This window comes from Camelus ferus, chromosome 6 (genome assembly GCF_009834535.1).
Source record: "Camelus ferus isolate YT-003-E chromosome 6, BCGSAC_Cfer_1.0, whole genome shotgun sequence".
Classification (NCBI taxonomy): domain Eukaryota; kingdom Metazoa; phylum Chordata; class Mammalia; order Artiodactyla; family Camelidae; genus Camelus; species Camelus ferus.
Genome location: NC_045701.1, coordinates 831,431 through 852,439, shown reverse-complemented (window position 1 = coordinate 852,439; position 21,009 = coordinate 831,431). Strand labels below are relative to the sequence as shown.

General features: G+C 40.1%; 1 protein-coding gene across 1 annotated transcript in view; it reads left to right on the top strand.

The window, feature by feature from the left end:
* The window catches only part of LOC106728633 (putative POM121-like protein 1), a 265,938-nt gene that overhangs the window by 200,523 nt on the left and 44,406 nt on the right, over window positions 1-21,009 (top strand). The window contains exons 20-21 of the mRNA XM_032480882.1: window positions 785-898; window positions 16,117-16,227. The gene's annotated coding sequence lies outside the window, so the exon portion shown is untranslated. The remainder of the gene's footprint in view (window positions 1-784; window positions 899-16,116; window positions 16,228-21,009) is intronic.

Genomic DNA, 21,009 nt, shown 5'->3' with positions numbered 1-21,009 from the left:
AAATTTGTCCCCATGGGCCACAGCTTGCAGACTCCTGGGCTATAAGGGACCTTGTTCAGAGAACCTGGTTCAATGATTCATTCTTAAGTGTGGTCATAAGATCAGAGGTTTAGAAGATCTTGAAAATGTAAGATGAGCAGTAAAAATAAAACTGACAACAAGGCTGACCTGTTACATAAAAGAAGTTATTTTGAAAGTTGTGTAATTTTAGATTTTTAATGTGGCATCAAAGACCAGAATAAATTATTTTCCCAAGGCCACCTTGCTAATGAGGAGCAGAAGCCGAGTTCAATCTCCTTAAAGGTACTGACCTTTGCTAGGTACTGGCTTGTCTAGTCTTGCTCAAGGAAGAAGTTCTAGTCACTGCTGAATTCTCCTGGTGACTCTGTGGGGCGTATTTAAACAGCGTGGTTGGTGTCGTGATTTGTTTTTATTTGAGGAAATTATTGAACGCTTGGGAGCAAACACCCTGAAAAGAAATGATTGCAATCTATAGATTGTGTGTGTATGTGTTGGGGGTGCGGGGAGGAGAGGGGATAGGGGATGTTTTGAACAGAGGTTTTGCTCTGAGGTCTTTATTTCTGCAAAGTCATCTGTTTGTATTGTTTTCTTGGAGTAAATGAGGAGACTTAATGAAGAAACTCAATGTCAGATTGCACTGAGTACAGTTCTAATGAGAAATTGAAAGGTGACATTTTCAAAGTCCGTATGTAGGTCTCAGAGTACTTTCTTCACAGTCTTAGTACATTAAAAAAATAATTTTCTTCCCTTCTTTTTAAAATAGTAACATTGAGCAGTTTTGCTGTTACTTCAAAGAACTGCCCGCCATGGAGTTAAGGAATGGGAAGACAGCAGGCAGACGGACGTGCCACACCAGGAGCCAGGGGGACAACAACGAGTGAGTCTAAGAATGTGTCCTTTCTGGCTTTGAGCTGCTGAACAAATGACCCTTACTGGTGATTTCCATTGCATTATGCGAATTAATAGGCACATGCATTTCAAAAACAACCTCTCCTAAAAATTGCATTTAAGTATCTAGCTGGCAGTCTTAATAATTATTGAAATTCTTTTATGTGTATTTACTAATAGGCAGGATAAATTTAGTACTCTGTCTACCTGCTGAGTCTGTGGATTTGGACATTCTAAAAGTGACGTGTATATGAAATACAGTTCTGGGTGTAGACCAGCATGAGTGTCGTTAGGCTTTGTGAGCTGATTTGTCTGATAGGGTTAGGTAAACTGGTCTTGGATAATTAAATTAATTTGTAGTTACCAAATTACTTGCAGGGGCAGTACAGTCAATTTTTATTTGAAGTGGAAGGGAAAAAAATTGACAATTGAACCAAACCAGTATGCATTCAAATTCAGTGCAGCCATGTTCTCGTTTGGGTTTAAAGATGTATCATATTATGAAAGCCTTGACGGCTGAGAGAGAATAGGAGACCGTGCTGGAACATTGTGCAGAGTGGAGCGTGCAGCAGGCCAGGGTGGGCGGGAACCTCCACGCCGGGCACGGGAGCGGGGAGGGCGTGACCTCACTGGAAGCGCTGTGCCAGGAGCTTACTTCAGTAGCAGCAGTGTGGATGAGCTGGAACGTGCTGCGTTCCAGGAGACTTCACGCTTTGGAGTAATTGGTTAGAGGAAACGGTGAAATGACAAGGAAGAATTACATGTGCACAGAAGTTCGGGAAGAATTAGTAGCACTCGATGCATTAGCGTCGTTTAGGGTGTAGTTACACATTGCAGAAGTTGCCTCTGGCCATGTCGGCAGAAAAGGAATGTCCTGAAAGTGTGTTGGTGAGCTCACCGTTACTGGATGGGTAGAAAATCGGGTCTGGAGTCCAGGCCTGCGTAAGGATGTCTCATCAGGACCCCTGCCCAGGGCCACAGCGGAGTTCCCACTGCCTGCACAGGCTGGAGTTGGGTGCCGGCTGGATGCTGTCACTGCTGTCCCTGCCCTCCTGATGGTGCTCTTGGCCACCAGGAAGGATTTGGCACTGTCTCAGCTTCTTTGCATCACTAACTCCTGCTTCACAGAGGCAGAACCCAGGCCATGTGCCCGAGTCCTGGCTGCCAGGGGTGCTGAGAAAGCAAGTATCTGGCCTTTTCAGATTCCATAGTGGGAGGCAGGCTCAGACTCTCACAAGACTCTTCAGGTGGGGCTCCTCAAACACAGGAAGAGGGTTCAGGGACTAGGAAGTAAAAAATACGAACCTATTGGATGACAGGGGTTGAGAAAGAAGATACCGAGATCCTCTGAGGCATCAGGCAGGTGTCTGTGAGTATGGCAGCTGTAGTGACGGACAGAGTCTGAAGTTGACATTTATCAATTTACCTACGTGCACAGAAAACCAAGACTGACAGCGACTTAAACATTCGTGGTTTATTTTCTCATGTCAAGTTGGAGGTTATTCATCTAGGTTTATTTCACACGACCATCAGGCTCCTTCTGGCTCTCTGCTGCACCCTCCCTGGGGTGAGGCTCTCATCCACAGAGTCCAGGGTGACTCTGGAGCAGCAGCATTTCGTCCTCATTCTAGCTAGAAGGAAGAAGGAAGGGCTTAACAAGAAGGGCTACTCTTTCTCTTTAAGGAAATTTCTCAGAAGTTGGACACATTCAAAGGAGAAAATGGAAGTTGTATTCCTGTGAGCGAAGGGGCGATTGGATATAGAGGGACAGCAGGGAGGATGCAGAGAGCGGGTTTAGTGCACACTGTGTCTCAAGAGACAAGAGGACAAGCAGTAGAGAATTCCTGTTGGAACTGGGAAACTCCTGAATCAAAGCGGTGAATGAGAAAAATCTGGCTTTCAGATTTGGCTTTGAGAGTCATTGATATAGAGTTGAGTGTTGATCCTTGAGTCCAGATGAACTCTCTGAGGCAGAGATGAGCGGATGGTCACACACTGAGGTCTGGGAAGAGTGCTCCTAGTGAGGGCTAAGAAGGAAAAATACAGAAGGAGAAAGATTCTGTTCCTTATTTTAAGTTTTTTAAAATGAACATTCTTAACTGAATTGGTTTGTAACCTACCCATTGGTTTATTCTACAAGTATGACAGTACTTGGCAAACTCAGAGTTCACTATACGTTAAAAAACTAGTTTTGTCAGTAATTACTGCTGTTTTTGTGGGGTTTTGAGATGCTCTTACTTAACTCTCAGACTTAGTTCAGAAGAGACCACAGCCTTTTTATGTCTTCATTTTTTATTACGAATTTCAGACAACTGAACATTGTGTATTGAAATAGTAGCCTCTCACTAAATGCTAAGGGAACCATCATCCCTTCCTCTTTTCGAAGTCTTTGGTGGAAGAGTTTAGAAAGACACTGTGTGCTTCATGGCAGGGTAGCCAGACTGCTTTTAGCCCAGAGTCCTTATTTTACGTTGTTTGGAAGATTATGCCGAATTTGAGGTAAGTATTATTTAATGAGGGCTATTTGAAATATTAATATTAGTCCTTACTCTGTTCCTGAGACAATTTCCAACAAAGTGGTGGTATTCTAAACAATAAAGGATAGTGTTTGTTGGCTTTTTAAAAGAAGAGTAGAAGTTCAATATATTCAACTAGATAAATGTGTTTATATAAATAATAGGTAGACCTTAGAAATGTCTTTAACTAGAGGGTAGGACATTTTGTTGTATAAAAACAAAGCCCTTCTAAATAATTTATTGCCTTTGGAAAACAAACTGGACACATTTTCCTCGATTCTTTCAAAATCTCGTAAGCAATAATTATCATCATACACTGTATTGTTACTTTCAACTTAAAAGAAATTCCACATGTAGTCAGTATAAAACTGGTATTGTATTCACTGTTCTGGATTCTGAAGACCTTAGAAGACTAGTGAAGTCCACTGGGATTCACTTTCCAGGAGGTAACACGATGATCAGGGTCACCTTCTAATGTGGCTGTAAAGTCACCGTGTTTTCCACGTTCTCTGTCTAGTCTCGCGTGAGTGGGCAGCCAGCTGTGCTGTTAGAGGACGTGCCCTCTTGCCCTAGGCTGGTCATCCCTGTGGGGAATCAGGTGTCAGCAGATTTGAGGCCCTGCAGGTGTTTGACAGCAGCCTTTGCCACCCTCTGCTGATTTTATCCTTGTGACGCAAGTCGTGGTTCTTCCTAGTCATGGTTTTGGCACCTAAAGTACATCTCTCTCCTTCTTTTTAAACAGCATGCTGTAGTGAGACAGCAATGTATCTGGCTATATTGCCTAACAGTGGTTTAGATGTATTGATAGTTTGGAGAAATGTTTAAAGGGTAACAACTTTAAAGGATTGTAATTTGTTGCCTTACTGAAGAGTCTAGCCTTGAGGATCAGATGTAGTTGACTCTCATTACCCTGGTCTTTGTTGTGAAGGAAACTTCTTTTATGTTTGATGTCATTTAAATCCCCTCTCAGGTGAGACTAATTTTGCAAGAATCATAGAATTTCTTGACTCTAAATAGAAAGGTAGAAATGACTGTTAAGTTACCATTAATCAGGCTCAGATTTATTAGAAAATTTCTAACAATCACCTACTCAGACTGTTGATAGAGATTTAATATTTCTATTTTATTATTATATAAAAATAGCTTCCATTTAGTCAGAATCAAAGCACTTCCTAGTCTTAGAAATAGAGGCTTTTTGTTGTCTGGGGAAGGTCACAAATTGAAACAGATGCCTGTAACTTACCTTTATAAACCTTTATAAAACAGCTGAGTTTCCCATGATCTCCTGTAGGTGAAAAAATGTTTCTAATGGTAAAGGAAACATTAGAAAATAATGTATTTTGATACAAGAAAAGAGAATCAAGAGAATCATGATGTGGTTGGATATACTTGTTAATGTACAATGTACATTACTTGTACAAGCACATATACTTGGATAATGTATATTATTTATGCAAGTACAAGTCCATATACTTGTTAATGCACAGTGGCAGATTGTTTTAAAAAGGGATGGATGTGTGTTTGATGAAAATGCAAATTGGTGTAACTACAAGGTCCTAATTTTCATGATCCATTTTAGAAAATGCTTAGACCCTAGGTTATTTTGGTAAGAGAAAAAAACATTTTTATATGTGATAGAATTTGAGATGTGACCGGAAATACTAATCTTACCTTTGAGTTACAAAAAAAAAGTTGTGTTGAAAAAGTTTAAAGCACCTCCTTGGATCTCGAAAGGAACTATTAACTTTGAATACTTTTGACTGTGAATTTTAGCATTTTATTCATAATAATCTTAGAAGAAATGCTTGAACATATGTTGATATTTAGTTGCTAAATAGTTTAGAAACATTTATGAAATGCTAAATGCTAAATTGACTTCTGATTTAAGTTCCATTGATTAGGCAGATTATTTCCATAATTTATAATTCCCAGAAGAAACTTAAGGAAAAGGGGAAAATATGTATTGAGGGAAATTCTGGTTGTAGTCCGTATTTTCAGACTTGTTTTAAAGTTGTAGAACTCTTTCTTGAAGAGAATTTAATGTATAACACGTGGAGAAAGTGAGGAGGAAGGAGCAGGGAACCTCCCTGAGCTCTGAGCAGCAGCCCTTCCGGGCACACTGCCCTCCCGCACTGGCAGGGCCCGCGGGGCCGCACAGGGACTGACGGTCTCCGTTTGCTCCAAGGGGCCATCAGCAGCAGGACACCCACGAGTTCATGCGCTACCTGCTCGACCACCTGCACTTGGAACTCCAGGGCGGTTTCAACGGGATTTCCCGCTCAGCAGTTCTGCAGTAGAATTCTGCTCTGTCTGCAAGTAACAAACGTTGCATGTGAGATTTGGCTTCCTTTTGCTTTCTAGGAAGACTTCAGACATTCCTATTGCTGTTATTGTTTATTACATTTGTAATGGACAGCGGAGAGTGTTCCTGGACCTCTGCTGAAACTTTTGTGCACTTGAACTTTGTGACCAAGTGGACTAGCACATGCCTCCTGCTTCTAGACCAGAGGCATCTTGTAATTATTTCCATCTTGGTGTAGCTAGGATTGTTATTTACTATAAATTATTTTAACTTATTTACAATTTATGTACTTAAAAATTTTCCTCTAAATGTACTGAATAATATGTAGGCAACTTAATTTTCATATACTGAAATAATTTGTTCACTGATAACGAAAGCTTACAATATTTTCAATGTGAATTTTCCTAAAGCTTCATTTTGGACTTTAATTTTCCTAGAATATGTCTGTTTTTTAATCAAATTGAGGCATTTGTACGTTTTCAGAATTCTTACTTGCCTCTCAATATGAATAAAACAGACCTTTTAGTTAGCTTTCCCAGGTACTAAGGCCCCGAAATGTACATGGAGTTCAGAATGTTTGTTTTGCTTGAGGAAGGGATAGTTGACTTGTATTTCAGCTTGGATTTTGGTTAATTGTAGTCTCCTATTGCTCAGATTTTTTTTTTTTTGAAGTTTTATATTGACCTGTGCAGGAAAGGAGTGTGTAAGACAGACTCCCCAAAGAAAGAGCGAAAAGAGTAAGTAATATACAGGGGTGGCTGCAGTATTAACTGCCTGGCCGTCCACAAATCAGATTTCGTGTGAGATGGGGCTTTTTAATCACAGAGCAATCTCACAGCGACCCTGACCTTGTCAGCGGGCACTAAGAACTGCCTACTTCTTCAAATGCTTGGCCCTCCAGGTCCTGTGGCTGAGATTCGCATTAGACTCCAGTACAGAAGGGAAAGGGCGTGTGACCTGGGGGCACTGTCCTTGCTGCCAGCACCAAGTTACACACGGCAGTCAGTGAAAACTTCCGCTCTGTATCTGATGCTGGTGCGCTCCTGCCCAGGGGAGATTAGGCTGGGTTCTATCACAGACAGTCCGTGTGAAGGGGGGGGAGGTCTTCATTATTTGACACCCAGGTGCCCTGATGGAGTGAGTGTGTGACACTCACAAGGTGTTCCTTCAGTAACTAGTGAGTTTTCAGTATTAACTCTATAATATTTTCAAGAATAGTAGTTGTACATTCCTTTAGTGAGTTAGGAACATAAATTAATGTCAGATATTCAAAATTCAGGTTTCCTTATATTTTCTTAAATTCACTGGATACATTTCAGGATCAGAATTGTATTTGCTAAAACTACAAAAACAGATTTCCTGTACAGTATTTATTTACTTGTATAAACACACCCAGCCCTACTGAAGGTGGGTGTGGGGGTGGTAGACATAAATGGCAGATGGGTTTTTTAATATGTAGAAAATCATTAGTGCCAATAAAAAGGACCTTCGCAGCATAACAGCCTGTCCAAGTAGTCAGTATGGAAACACTCTTGGTGTGCAGTATAAGAAATGGAGCAGCGATTTTGAAATCAGTTGCAAATCTTGTTTTTAGTCATTGTATACCTAAACTTAATGTCATACACGTCAGATGGCCAAGACTTGATTAATATCTTTTTTTCAGAGGAAGAAATTCTAAAGGAAGAAGTACACGGAGTTTAAATGTATTGTTTGTAGTAAGGCAGTTTCCTGTTTTAATTAAAGGCAGCCGTGTATGTGAACATCAGTATGAATGGATCAGTCACAGGCCCTTTATTTTCAGTAGTTTTTTAAAAAATGTATCCTTGGTTTATGACAGCCATTAGATCTAAAACCTGAAATAGCCACTATATCCTAAAGTTCCTAATGTATCTTCCCTTTTTAATTGACTAAAGACATATATCTTATGAACAACTTAATATATATTATATATATATTTTATTCTTATGAACAACTTTAAAGAAAAAAGCTACAGTATATTTTTTCTGCCAGTAAGGAAGGAAGCCCTTTCTTAGAAAAGGAAGCAAACTTTAAAAAGAAGAGAATTGCTTGGGTAGGTTTTGTCTGTCTCTGCAGTAGGTTTAACTTGGAGCAACTCACAGTACAGTTCAGTGTACTGGAAGTGTTACTGACTGTAAGTGACAGAAACCACCTCAAATTGCTGTTAAGAAAAAAGAGCAATTCACAGGCCTAAGTAACTGCAGAAGTGCCGTCACGTGTGTGAGTGCACTAGGTGAGGGTATGTGTCTGCTGCATTCCTGTTAACGAAGCACGCAAATGAAGCATCCTCAGTATCCATTAATACCGGTTCAGTTCAGAGAAGGAGTGCAGTGTTAGGAGCAGGTGCTCATGTCAGACCAGCTGTGTGAACTTGGACCAAGTTACTTAACCTTGAACCTCAGCTTCCTGGTCTGAGAAATGGGGATAATGGTGGAATTATAATAGTGTTTTAAGTGAGCTTTTTAAAAGGCTTGTTGACAGTAACACCCGGCACTCCAACTGTGAAGTGATACCTCCATCAGTAATTACTAAATATGTATTAAATTTGTTTACCTTTTTTCCCCTAAATACAACCATCTCAAAAATCTAAAACCATCTTAGATGGAAGTTGTTGTTCAGAGTAAAGCGAGAGAGCTCCCTGAGTAATAGGAGGCTTTGCAAAGGCTCCAGTGTACAGCTCCCTCTTTCCTGAGGGGTACGCTTGGAAAGAAAGGGGCCCACCTGCCCTGATCTGCTTGTTAGTAACCGCAAGCGTTCAGTGTTGCTTGTGGAGAAAGTGGTGAGACTGAAAGAGGGCTGGGGGGAGGCCCGTCAGTGGCTTAAGCCTTTTATTTCGTTTCCATCTATTAGAGCTTTGAAAGTTTTGTATTTTTAAAATTTAAATGAGTATGTATGATGTATATGTCCCCCCAAAGGGAGCTCATAGACATACTTAGTTTTTTTACTGAGTTTCCTGTGTGGTGATTTTCTTTAGAAATGGAGCATCTACAGTCGTCACGGCAATATTCGGAGGCATTCTCCAAAATGAAGTTAACTGCCTCCTATGTGGGACAGAATGTAGAAAGTTTGATCCATTCCTATTTTACATCTGGATGCATGATAGTGTATTAAAATAATAACTGTAATGTTTCCTTTGAAAATGAAGGCAGTAAAGAGATAAATGTTAAAAAATAATTTCAAAAACTGATGTATTTGGAGTGTAGTTATAAACTTTTGACAGTCCTCTATTTTCCTTTCTTTTTAAGACCTTTCTTTCATTAGATATTCCAAGTCAGTTCAGAAGTAAGCGCTCCAAGAATCAAAAAAATGGACCAGTTTGTTCTTTACGAGGTAAAGATACTTTAACGGTCTAGAATTCGTTTTCCCCCTTGAGTCGCTAGACAGATTTCTAAGCTCCATCTACATGTGCTGTGTTGTTAACTGTTCTGATGAATTTGTGTTATAACTTAACAAAAGTGAAACTTGAATGTTGCTTTCTAGCAAAAAAAATTCAATTTAGCAAGAATGCCTGCCAGAGATTTTAGGTCAAACTAAACATTTCTCACCTTTCTCCTCTTTTTAGATGCTAATTTTAAACTTGAAAGTCTATAGTAAAATTTTTTCTGATCTAATGAAACAATTTATTCTCTGGATATTCCAGTAGAAGCCAAGAGAAAGAAAGAATACTTATAAAACTTTGCTAAATTGCAGTGACATTTAATGTGTTGTATAACTAATAATTTGAGAACTCTAGTGATGATATAGCTGTTGGTTAAGCCTGAGGCCTTGCTTTTAATTGCAAGATTATTAAAATTCACATTTACGTTGAGATATTTTTGAACAAATGTTTTCCCTTGAGTATTAACTGCTTAGTCAAGGGAAAAGACCTGCCCTTGACCAACCACTAAAATGACTATGTTTTCTCTTCATTCATGAAAAGAAACTATGATAGAAAAAAGATTGAGTATCTAGTGTGCATTCTCATTAAGCACCTCTGCACTGAAGGCAGATAACAGAATTCCTACCTTGAATTGCTTGTCCACTAAAAGTAATTTTGTTTTCCTCTTCAACTGTTTTAGGAAGTTTTGTCATAATGATTAATAAACATATAATATAATATTTTCTTAGAAAATAGAAGATTCTATTGATCTAAAACTGCACTGTCCAGTATGGCAACTGCGAGTCACACGTGCCTATTAAAATTTAAAATTGGGTTGCTCAGTTACACTAGCCATTTTAGAGTGCTCGGTAACCACATGCAGTTAGTGGCTGCTGTACCTATCAGCACAGACGCAGGGCGTTTCCATTGCTGCACAAGGTCCTATTGGACAGCGCTGCTCTGGAATCAAGTTACCCTGCAAAATGTACCTGAATATACTTTGTAGATGCTTTTAGTGTGCTCCCCACCTATCCAACAGTGTTGATTGTCTCTTTTGAGCAGAAGTACAGAAGAAATTTAAGGAAGCCCCCATCCACTCCACTTCCTCCTAAAATACGTGGCTACAGTATGTGTCTCCAAAGCTCTTTTTTGGCCTATCTGAGATTAAGAAAATATCACAGTGTACTTGATAGCAAATGTCACCACTTTCCCTATATATTTATGGCACATGAGTATAGGCTAACTAAATCATGAAACAAACATTTGGTCATTGAGAGGGGAAATCTGTGAAAGTAAATATTTTCAGCAATTAGCTTCCCACTATATAGTCTAAATTAAATTATGACTTCATGGGATAATTTTGGTAAGAACAGTAATACTGATGTTACTACAAAAAATAATGTCCCTTTGTATATAAATACAATAACATATATATTATATATATATGCATGTATTTGAAAACTATTTCCTCATGTTTAACAAAATCCAGTTAGTCCAGATGGTTTTTGGTTGGAAGACCCAGAGACACTCACTTGTTCAGGATTCTTTCCTTCCTTCCTTCCTTCTGTGTTGAGTCCCCCACCCCCATCCCAGGTTGGTCCTATACATGGTTCTTACTGCCTTCCGTAGCATTTCACTTACGCTTATCCCTGAGTGCTCTCATGGGAGACTTTCCTTTCTTGAGGCCACCAAGGAGCGTGTCTGACAGCTTCCCGAGGTGGCTGACTGGGGCTACAAACAGGACAGTGGTAGATGGCATTCGCCTCACATCCCAAGTAGTGTTCTTCTTGGCATCTGATGTGACTGGTATTCGTGTCAGGGGGCCCAGACCACCCTGAGGTGTTTAGGTTTGGCTGGAAACGCGTCTCCTGTATCTCAGCTGGCTTTCCTGTGGACTGTCAGACTTGATTTTTATTTTGTTGAAGAGCTTACTGTCCGCTTTAAAAAGTGTATGATAGGGTCTGGTAGTGTTGCATTCTCTTTTTGTTTACCACTAATATCAATTAAGAGCTCTGATTTTTTCTTGGACAGTGCAGAGTGTGATGAATTTTAGTTGACTGATGCCCATTTCTTTACTAAATGGGGATGGAGATGTGTGATTAACTGATAAGTGTTTTGCTTTTACATGCTTATAAGTCTACTTGGCAAAAATTTCTTGTGTGCTTTTTTGGATCTTTAATTGTTAAGGTTAGCTTTCATTTAAAAAGGAAAGGTGATGGTGAGAAAGACCACTGGCATCTGAAATTATTTAACTTTGAAAGGATGCATAGTAAGACAGGTTAAAATAACCCCAGGTCTAAAAACCTAACTGATACCATCAAAAAGAAAAGAAAATGTCGCTTATTCTTACTAATACTATGTAAATCAAAGAATCCTAGGTAAAATGCTAGCAAATAGAATTTAGTACTGTACTAAAGCAATGGAGACCAAGGAGGATGTATTCCAATAATGCAAGACTGACTTAATCAGTAATGGATTTGGAATTTTATCAAAATCTATATTTGGGCACTTTAATTTTTCTTCTCCCCCAAAATCATACTTCCTAATATTAGAAGAAAAAAAGTGCTGTTATTACAGGAATAGGCATGGATTATCCATGTTGTAACACCAGTGGAGCACTAATGACTTTCCATTACAGTCAGGAGTCTGAGTGAGGGACGATGAGGAAGAGAACCAAGAATAAATAACGAAGAGGGAAGACCAAGGTATCGACACACCTAGAACGTTTCAAGAGGATCAGCTGGACGTGGGGGAGGAGCGTGTCCCGGTAGCCGTCTCTGGAGAGCAGGACTGAGCGGGAGGTCTGCCTTTCCAGCCTTCAGTTAAAAATTAAATGCAGATACTAATTTGGTAAATAAGTTAACATGGAGCTAAAAAGTAAAGTTTAGTCAGATGGCCAAATAGAAAATTAATAGGCAAAACAATTGCTTTCCTGTATATAGCAAAGGGTCCTATTCGCAGTTGCAGTGAAAGCTCAGAGTACTTAATAAAGTTAATGAGAACTATGCAAGACCCCGATGAACAAATTATAAAGCATTACAGGACAGACAGAGCCATGGCATGTTCTTGGGTGAGAAGACCCAACATGACAGAGATGTCAGTTTTCCCCAAAATTACTCCCTAAACTTACTCTAATTACTTAAGCATTTCTTCCATACACAGATACTCTTAAGAGAGACTAAAAAAGTTTTAAAAATAATGGAGCAGGGCAGTGATGAAGCAAGTCATGGCCTAGAAGTACTAATGCAGCAGGTGCTGGGCAGGAATGTGTAGGTGGGGATGTGTTATATGGCAAAGGAAGAATTTCAAATCAGTGGAGGATAGAAGAAAGTAGTCAATAAATGGTATTACTGTAAATGACAATTTATGTGGGAGACATGAATTTCATCCCTAACTCATATCTTCCCAAAGTAATGAGAGGTTTCAGGATTTAGTGTGAAAAATAAAACCACAGGGACATTATAGGAAAACATCTTTTTGATCTTGTTGTCGGGGAGAGATCCTTCTAAGTATATCACCAAGGCCAGAAATGCATAGATTTAACTGCATAATAGTAAACAATGCCATAAACAAAAGTAGAAAAAGATGATAAACTTGAAACAAATATTTGTAATGTATATATGAAAAAAAGTAGTTGGGCAAATACATGAATAAGGAGGAGAAATGCACGTGGTCAATTTACATCTGAAGAAAATACTGAGTCTCACTTATTCAAGAAAGTGTAAGTGAAGCAAAATTGGTCAAAACGATGTAGATGAATCCATTGTTAGTGACGGTTCTGGGAAGTGGGCGCGCTCATACTGATGGAAGGAGTATGAGTTGGCACAGTTGTTTTCAGAGGGGTGGTGATCACCATTTTTAACAGGTGTTTTTTTAGACATAGTTGTTTCCCTTGTGAATGTGGACAGTAACGTATGTAAAAGATATTCATGGAAACAGTGTCCACCAGTAGCTCACTGGTTTAGTATCTTGTGGAATTTAAGAAAAATAAAACTGATCAACAGCTAGGCCACAGAAAGGTAGGTATAAAATACTGTAGAGTAAAAAACACTATCCATGGAATATGAATAGGATTACTCCATGAATTCTACCATTTGTATAAGGGTGAAAAATATGTGCATTAAAATTCTTCAGCAGCGTACGCCTTCTGCTCACAGTGATGACCTCAGCGGGGAGTAGGAAAGCAGTGGACCTGGGGCTATCTTTTCATCTCTTTCATATTCGAGTTTTGTTGTTTTTTTTTTTTTTGACGTATTGTATCACCTTTATATATTTGTTTTGGGGGAGTGAAACAAGATGTGGATTGTGTATGAATACTTTTCACTTACTGCTTTGTTAAATTTATGTAGTGCATTAACTCATCTAGCAGCTTCAACAAACCAGTGTTACTCCCTGTCCTCCACAGGGATGCTGTTTAACTGTTCATATACTGTGGGAGACTGACGCTTGTAAAATGTATGTCCTGAAACCTTCAACAATGTTAGGTGTTTCAAAAACCATGGTGCATAAATATATTTTATTCCCTCATGAAGCACAGTAAAGTACAAATGGAAAGATCAAGCAGTTTCTTCAGATCCTTCATGAGAGACATGAAGGTACATAGAGAATAAAGCTGGGCTGAGATGTGGGTGCTGAGTGCCTAGGGGACTGTCCCCTGGCCATGGGACTCACTTCTACCTATGAGCTCTGAGGTGAGATTCATATTCATGAAGCTGCAAAATACTGAAGTAATGCATTTCAGGGCCAGACTTTTCGGATAGTGAAAATGGCAGTTGCCAAAGCTGTGAATGTTGAGGAGGTGTTGTATCTAGGCAGTCTTCCTTTTAAAGAGGTGTTTGTGTGTATATGTTTTGATCAAAGAAGGAAAAATATTTTTATGTGTATTCTAGAACTTAGGGACAATTCAAAAGAGCACAAAGGAAAATAAACATCCTTTATAAGCCTACTGTTCAGAAATAACAACAGTTAAGGATATTTTAATTTAAAAACCAGCTGTGGGTAGGCACCATCTCCTCCCACCAATAAGCCTCTAGTCAAGGCCTGTGGAAGCAGATCTCTGTTCTGGGCATAGGTAAGGGGGGGAAAAGCTGCCTCTTCCTCCCCCTCCTCCCCCTCCTCCTCCCCCTTCTCCCTGGATTAGCTAAGAGAGTTGTAGTTTTATTTAGTTAGAACTTTGAATGTGGATGAAAACGTCTTTTATCTGTTTGAAAAATTTTTTTTAAATACACACTGTGTACTAGTTGCATCCTTTTAGTTTCCCAGGCAGTAAAATTGCTTGATAATTTGGTACAATTAAGATTAGGATACACTAAGAATGGAAATGCTTTTTCCCAGCTTTGGCTTACAAAGAAAGTAGAACGGATTTATTTGAGAATGAAAGGCATGCTCATGAAGTCATTGGATCAGTTCTCCTATAATGATTATTTGGGACATCTTTCTAATGGTCTTACTGAACTGAGTATTTCTATTTTCATTAATATTTACTCCAAATATATTTCTGCATTAGTCATTTCACCTATACTGGTTTCCACAGGGAAAACAATCACGGGAAGTAGAATCTTACCAAATTTTAGAAAATTTGGTGGTTCTTCCTCTGTTTTGGATGAGAAAATGGTTAGCTGCTTTTATCGCTCAATTAGATCTTGTCAGGGAACTAGATGTGTGTAAGAAACCAGTTCTGTCTGCGCGGAGCATAACTTACAGTTAAGGAGATAAGATATGAATATAGATATTCAAAATGACAGTGAGGGCAGTGAGCTTGGGTGGTGCCAAGTGATAGAGGCGGTGGAACTGTCAGGACCCCAGTCATTTATTGATACATGTACCAGGTTAAAGAGAAGGAGAAAGTGTTCAAGGATGATTCAGAGGTTTTGAGCTCCAGGTGACTGATCAACTTGGGGTGCCAACCGGAAGAAGGGGAGCAGGTTTTAACGAGAGTGGGCTCAGGGTTGAGCCTTCTGAGGCTGAGGAGCCCTTTGACTGTCCGCTCAGAGAGGACTTCTGGGACTGGGCCTCTAAACTGACTTACTGTGACTACTTAGCATGTGAAAGAATATGTGTATAAGCTTGAAATACGGAGAGGAAAGTCATTTCAACTTAATTTGTTTTTTATTTTTCTAAAGTATGACTTAAAAAATTTGTCTTTTCACGAGGCAAGGTAATTAGGTTTATTTACTTATTTTAATGGAGGTACTGGGGCTGGAACCCAGGACTTTGTGAATGCTAAGCACACGCTTTACTACTGAGCTATACCCGCCCCTCTTTTCAACCTAATTTAAATGTCATCACCTTACTTAACAGTGGAGAAAGCGTATGCACTTTATTTCCACGAGTAGGTGACTTGGAAGCACCTTCTAACCTATCATTTCTGAGCGAATGCATTGTTCTTTGAGAGTGAGCTGGCACCTCCTTCTGACAGCGTGGGTAGATACAAGGCGGAATTCCACCCAGTTTCTGGAGGGGAATGGCAAGCGGTGAGTAGACACCTCCTGCAGCACCCTCCTCCTGGTCGAGAGCTCGGGGCCTCCTCCTTAGGGCTCTGAGCACAGTGCTGGGCAAGGAGCAGGAGGCACGGAGAGGAGGCTGAACTGAGTCCAGGGTGCTCTCCATTTCTTGGTAAGCAGGCACTTCTGTTTGGGCTTAATTAGAAGGAAAGGGTTTGACTTAAATTCTTACAGTTTCTAAGAGTTGCAGAATAGCAATACAATTTTTAATTAAAATTTTCTTAGAGGATGCTTAATTTATCCATGAGTTTATACAAGATCATAGAGGAGGAAGGGAACACGGAAGATGATCTAGTTTTGCCCACACATTTTACAGATAAGCAGCAGCTGGGAGAATAAATTCTGTGAATTGTCCAAGATCTCACTGTAATCTGGTGGTTTCCAAAAACAAATGACAAGAGCCTCATTAAAATCTAATTTCAAAGCTCGTTGCAGAACTACTGCAATGCAATTGTAGTAGAAAACAGGGAAGCGATAACATAAGTTTTTATTTTTTAACTTTCCCCCTAGTTTTACGTGAGCCGATGGAAAGTAGCGCAGTCCTGAAAGACCTGAAGCCTGACACCGAGTGCGTTGTTGACATGTCTTCAGTGGTAGAGGATGAAGGACACAGAAAAACCTGTAAGTCCGATTTTTAAAAAAAGATCTTCTTGTTTTATTTTTTAAGATAAAGAGGTGAAAGTCCAAGTGGGATTTTTGTCAGCCTTCCGAAGCATTCCTTTATTCAGTATCCATTCAGCGCACAGTTACTGAGTGCGCTGCTCGTGCTCGATAAACACCGTGTGGTTTTCTGCTTGTACTGGCTGGTCCTGCCTTCACGGGGCCCCGGGGGTGGAATGGGTAGTCATGGCCACAGATACCTCATGGGGAAAAGTACCCTTCTCAGTTATCCCCTTTTTTTCTTCACATTTTTAGAATTACTTACAATTTATTAATGAAATCAGAGCTGTCAACACCCAAAATCTCATTTGCTTAGGCACCTAAACTATATGGCTTTTAGTGTAACCATGACCTATCTACAAGTAGTTCTCCACTTCTTAAGGGAAGAGACCGTGTGGGGAGTGGGTCTAGGATTGTCTGGAAGAGCACCTGTGCAGGAATGACCGGGTTCAGTGCTGCACGTGGCCAGATCTTCATGCTGGCAGTGAGATCTCCCCTTTTTCTCCCCTGCCTTTTGGACTCTGGCCTTTGCTAGAGAAGCTCTGATGGCTTTGGCTTTGAGTAGAGCTTTTGGGCAAGATGTTCCTCACTCCTCTTCCTGGTAGGGTTTCTGAAGCCATATGAAAATACCCTTTCCTCCTCCCATCTCCTTGGCTGGTCTCTGGGAAGGAGGGAGGTCACTCATAAGAGGAAGGAGTGGGCGTAACTCTTTCCAAGGCAAGAATTGACCCTACTCACTGCTCAGTCTCTTAGGTCCTTATCCCTTCTCTCATTTCCTTTCATGTTAGACCAGCAGAGGTGGGAAATAATGTATTTCATAATGGGCAGGATTAATCTGATAGTTCCTTAAAACCTTAAACTTAATCTTTGGACAAAAAATAGAAAGCTGTGTGGGTGCTACATGGAGAGGAGACTGTAAACCTTTTACTCTGCCTCATGGGCTGATCTACAACAAGCCCATCATCCCCTAGGTTTCACTTACTAGTATATGGCACGCTTGTTTAAAATTTTTAAAAAAGAAGGATGAAATGAAATACTGTGTTGGTTTTTTATGTATGAAATTCTCTGATTGAAGAACAAAAATCAACTTAAAGAAGTTCCAGAAAAACATCGAAATCTCAGGAGGTTGGTCTGTTTTGGCTGCCATATGGACTCACTGGAATGGCATTTTAAGTTTAAACTTCTTTTCTCTGTGAAATAGTTATAACATGAAGTCCCTGGGTATGAGGTGGAGATAAACAATGAGCCTGAGGAGCTTTTTTTTTTTTTTTTTTTTTTTTTGGAAAGGAAAGGATTGTATTAACTCCCACTGATTTCTCACAGCAGTCCCTTCTCTATTTAGTACATACAGATATCAATGATTAAGTGGGAGACAACAATTGAAAAATGAGCAGAGTAAGAGGAATTAGACTGATGTCTGCTTTTACATTCCTACAGTGCCAGTCCCTGTAGTCCACCTCAATCTTTATGATGTTGGCTGTACCACCAGGCAGGTCCAGTGGCAGCCAGTGGGAGGGGCTACTGGATACACCTTGTTATATGAGCCCATTAATGCCATAGAACCGACCAAACCCAAAGAGGAGGGAGATGTTTGTTTTCTTTATCTTTGGGTCTTCCTAAGACCTCACTGTTTTAGAGTCTCCATGAAACAGCGGTGAATTACGAACTCATTTATATCTTTACATGTGAAATAGAAAAACAGGTTAGATTTGTGGCCCATGATGTATCTTAGGAAACATTAGCATGAGAAAGGAAAAGCAGTTCAGAGAAACAAAAAATAAAAGTTGTCTCATGTACAAGTTTATGCACAGATGAATGGATAAAGAAGTGGTATATATATATATGTATACACACACACACACACACACACACACACACACACAATGGAATATTACTCAGCCATAAAAAAGAATGAAATAATGCCATTTGCAGCAACATGGAAGGACCTAGAGATTGTCACACTAAGTGAACTATGTCAGACAGAGAAGGATAAATATTGTATGATATCTCTTACATGTGGAATCTAAAAAATGATACAAATGAACTTACAGAACAGAAACACACTCACAGGTACAGAAAACAAGCTTACGGTTACCAAACAGGAAAGAGGGGAGGGATGAATGAGGAGTTTGGGATTAGCATATACACACTACTATATATAAAAGAGGTTAAACAACTAGGACCTACTGTGTACAGGGGAAGTGTAATCAATATCTTTTGATAAAGTATAATGGAAAAGAAAACAAAGTCTAGTGGTTACAAGTTAGTGTAATTTGAGCATCTTACTCCCTTCGGCGTGTCCATCTGCAGATGCGAGTGGGGCTGACAGGGAGCAGCGTGCTGCTGAGGGGGCTCTTTGCCAACACCGAGTACACGGTCATGGTCCAGGCCATCCTGTGTGACCTCGCCAGCGAACCTGTCAGCACAAGGGAGGTCACCTGTAAGACAGCGCTGGTTTTCCTTCTTCCCTTGTTGCTGTGAACATCATGTTCATTGGGCTGTTTCTTCTACTCGGTGATGCCAACAATAATTTGATCATTTGTGCATAAGTTACAGGGTAATTACTTACTGCAGTCAAATTTGAGAATTAAGATAATTTCTAGCCTTGCGGCAGCATCTTGCATTGGTTCTAGGATTTGCGTTTATCTTTCCATATTAAGCATGCCTGATTTTGAGTGGTGTCTGACAGTGTTCTTGGTGAGGTGTCAATCGGGGAATAAGACAGGAAGGAATGGAGCATCTTACAGTCGATACTGTAGATCCATGAAAGATGGTGTACAGCACTGGCGAGACGGGAATGTTGGGTGAGTGCGGTTTTGGTGGAAGACACTAAGTTTAAGATCAAGATGTTCCACGTTCTTGTTGAAGTAGAAACTCTATGGCACATATGAGTAGTCTCTTTCAGTTAAGTAAATTATTTAATCAGCTAACTCAATGTCACAACATACTGATCATCTAGGACACTCCAGTCCTGTGCTCAGGTGTTGGGAATGAATAATACAGACAGCACAGAGCACATGGACTCCTTCGTGGTTTGCACTTCTCATGTGTGTGCTCAGCCTCTTTTGTGTTCCTAGTTTGTTTCAGTAGCATTTAGGTGTTTTTTCTTGAAAAGTGTCAGTGATTGCATCTAGGACCCTGGCCTTGCCTAGTTTTGTTTCTTGCTTCTTGAGGTGGGCACGCTGGGATGAATGAGTTGGCTTAAATGTCGAGAATCTCAGCTCACATTTCTAAGAAAATTAAGATGTTGGAAAGAGCCTTCAACGGGGGAAGGGGATGAGACAAGCATGGTGAGACAGAAAAGAAGCGCCTGCAAGGTGGGGCAGGAGACATCAATTGACAGCAAGTAATTATCTTGTATATGTTGGGTCCTATCAGGAGCTGGTGGTCTGTAGGAGTGGAGTGGTGGCAGATGGGAAGAGTGGGGAGCCAGCCAGGGGTGGAGGTGTGTGCTGGGAGTGCTGGGGGAGAAGTCCCAAGAGTCACGGTGCAAGGAGAGATGAGTGTGGTTCTAGGTTGGGATGTGGGGCTGGACTGCAGCAGCAGAGGATGGGAGGGCACGGAGACGGAAACACTGAAGGGACAGAGGTGGAGACAGATTCAGGAAGAGAGATGCACAGAGCTGAAAGAGACAAAGGAACTTGGTTAGATAGACAGCTAGAGAGAGTGAGAGATGTCTCAGAGAGCAGAAGAAAATCTCCAAGTGCAAATCTCAAACTCCCAGTGGAAATGTTAGGTCTCTTGATTGCGGTGGTGGCTTCATAGGTGTCCACGTCTGTCAAAATTCATCAAATGGTGCGTCTAAAATATGTGTAGTTTACTGTACAGAAATTGTACCACAATAACGTCGTGGATTTTTCATGGGGATTTTCTCCCAACCATTTAGACTTCTGTGCTGAAGTTCAGCTCATCTTCACCCTTCACCCTTGTAACCGTTTGTTTTTCTATCACATTCTTAAGGGAGCATATCGCCGATTTTGATTTCTTTCTGAACGGCTGTAACTATCTGGTAAAGAAACATGAGCTATACACTTAATGGTGAATTATGCTTTATACAGCCGAGCAACAAATAAGACTTATTTAAATAGAGTAGAAGAAATTTAACATAGAGAAGTTAGAGTTGGAATAAAAATTTAAATTTACCCTATTTTTAAGAAGCCTTCTTAAGAAGAATTCAGCTCTACCTGGTAGTATCATGGTGCTTGTGTCATTATAACCAGTTTGTTACTCTGCTGCGCACCTTTAAGTTTTCTCCAAACAACTTCTTGAAAGCTTGTGTGGATGCTTTAGAGCTTTGTGGTTGAGAACCGCATCTGGACCTAATTTGTCCTGCATCTCCAGGGCCTTTGCCCAGTCCTCGAGACCTGAAACTCCGAGACGTGACTCGCAGCACCAGGAATGTCTTGTGGGAACCTGCCCCTGGAAAAATGCATAAATACGTTGTCTGCTACAAAACACCAGAAGAGGTTGTCAGAGAGGTAGGTTGAGATTAGAATGGGTTTAGAAATACTTGTTTTCTTTCCTAGTAGGTTTAACAAAAGAGCTTAAACAAGCATAGATGGTAGCATATTTTGCATACTTATCATTTCATTGATCTAGTGTTGAAAACTTGTTCTATTGTATATGAATAAAGCACTGTTAGAATATTGATAATATGTTGGGCTGTCTCACATTTTGTTTAGAAATGGTTTGCTGTGTGATGTTAATCTCAAAAACATCATCCCTTAGTAGATGAAGAGTTAT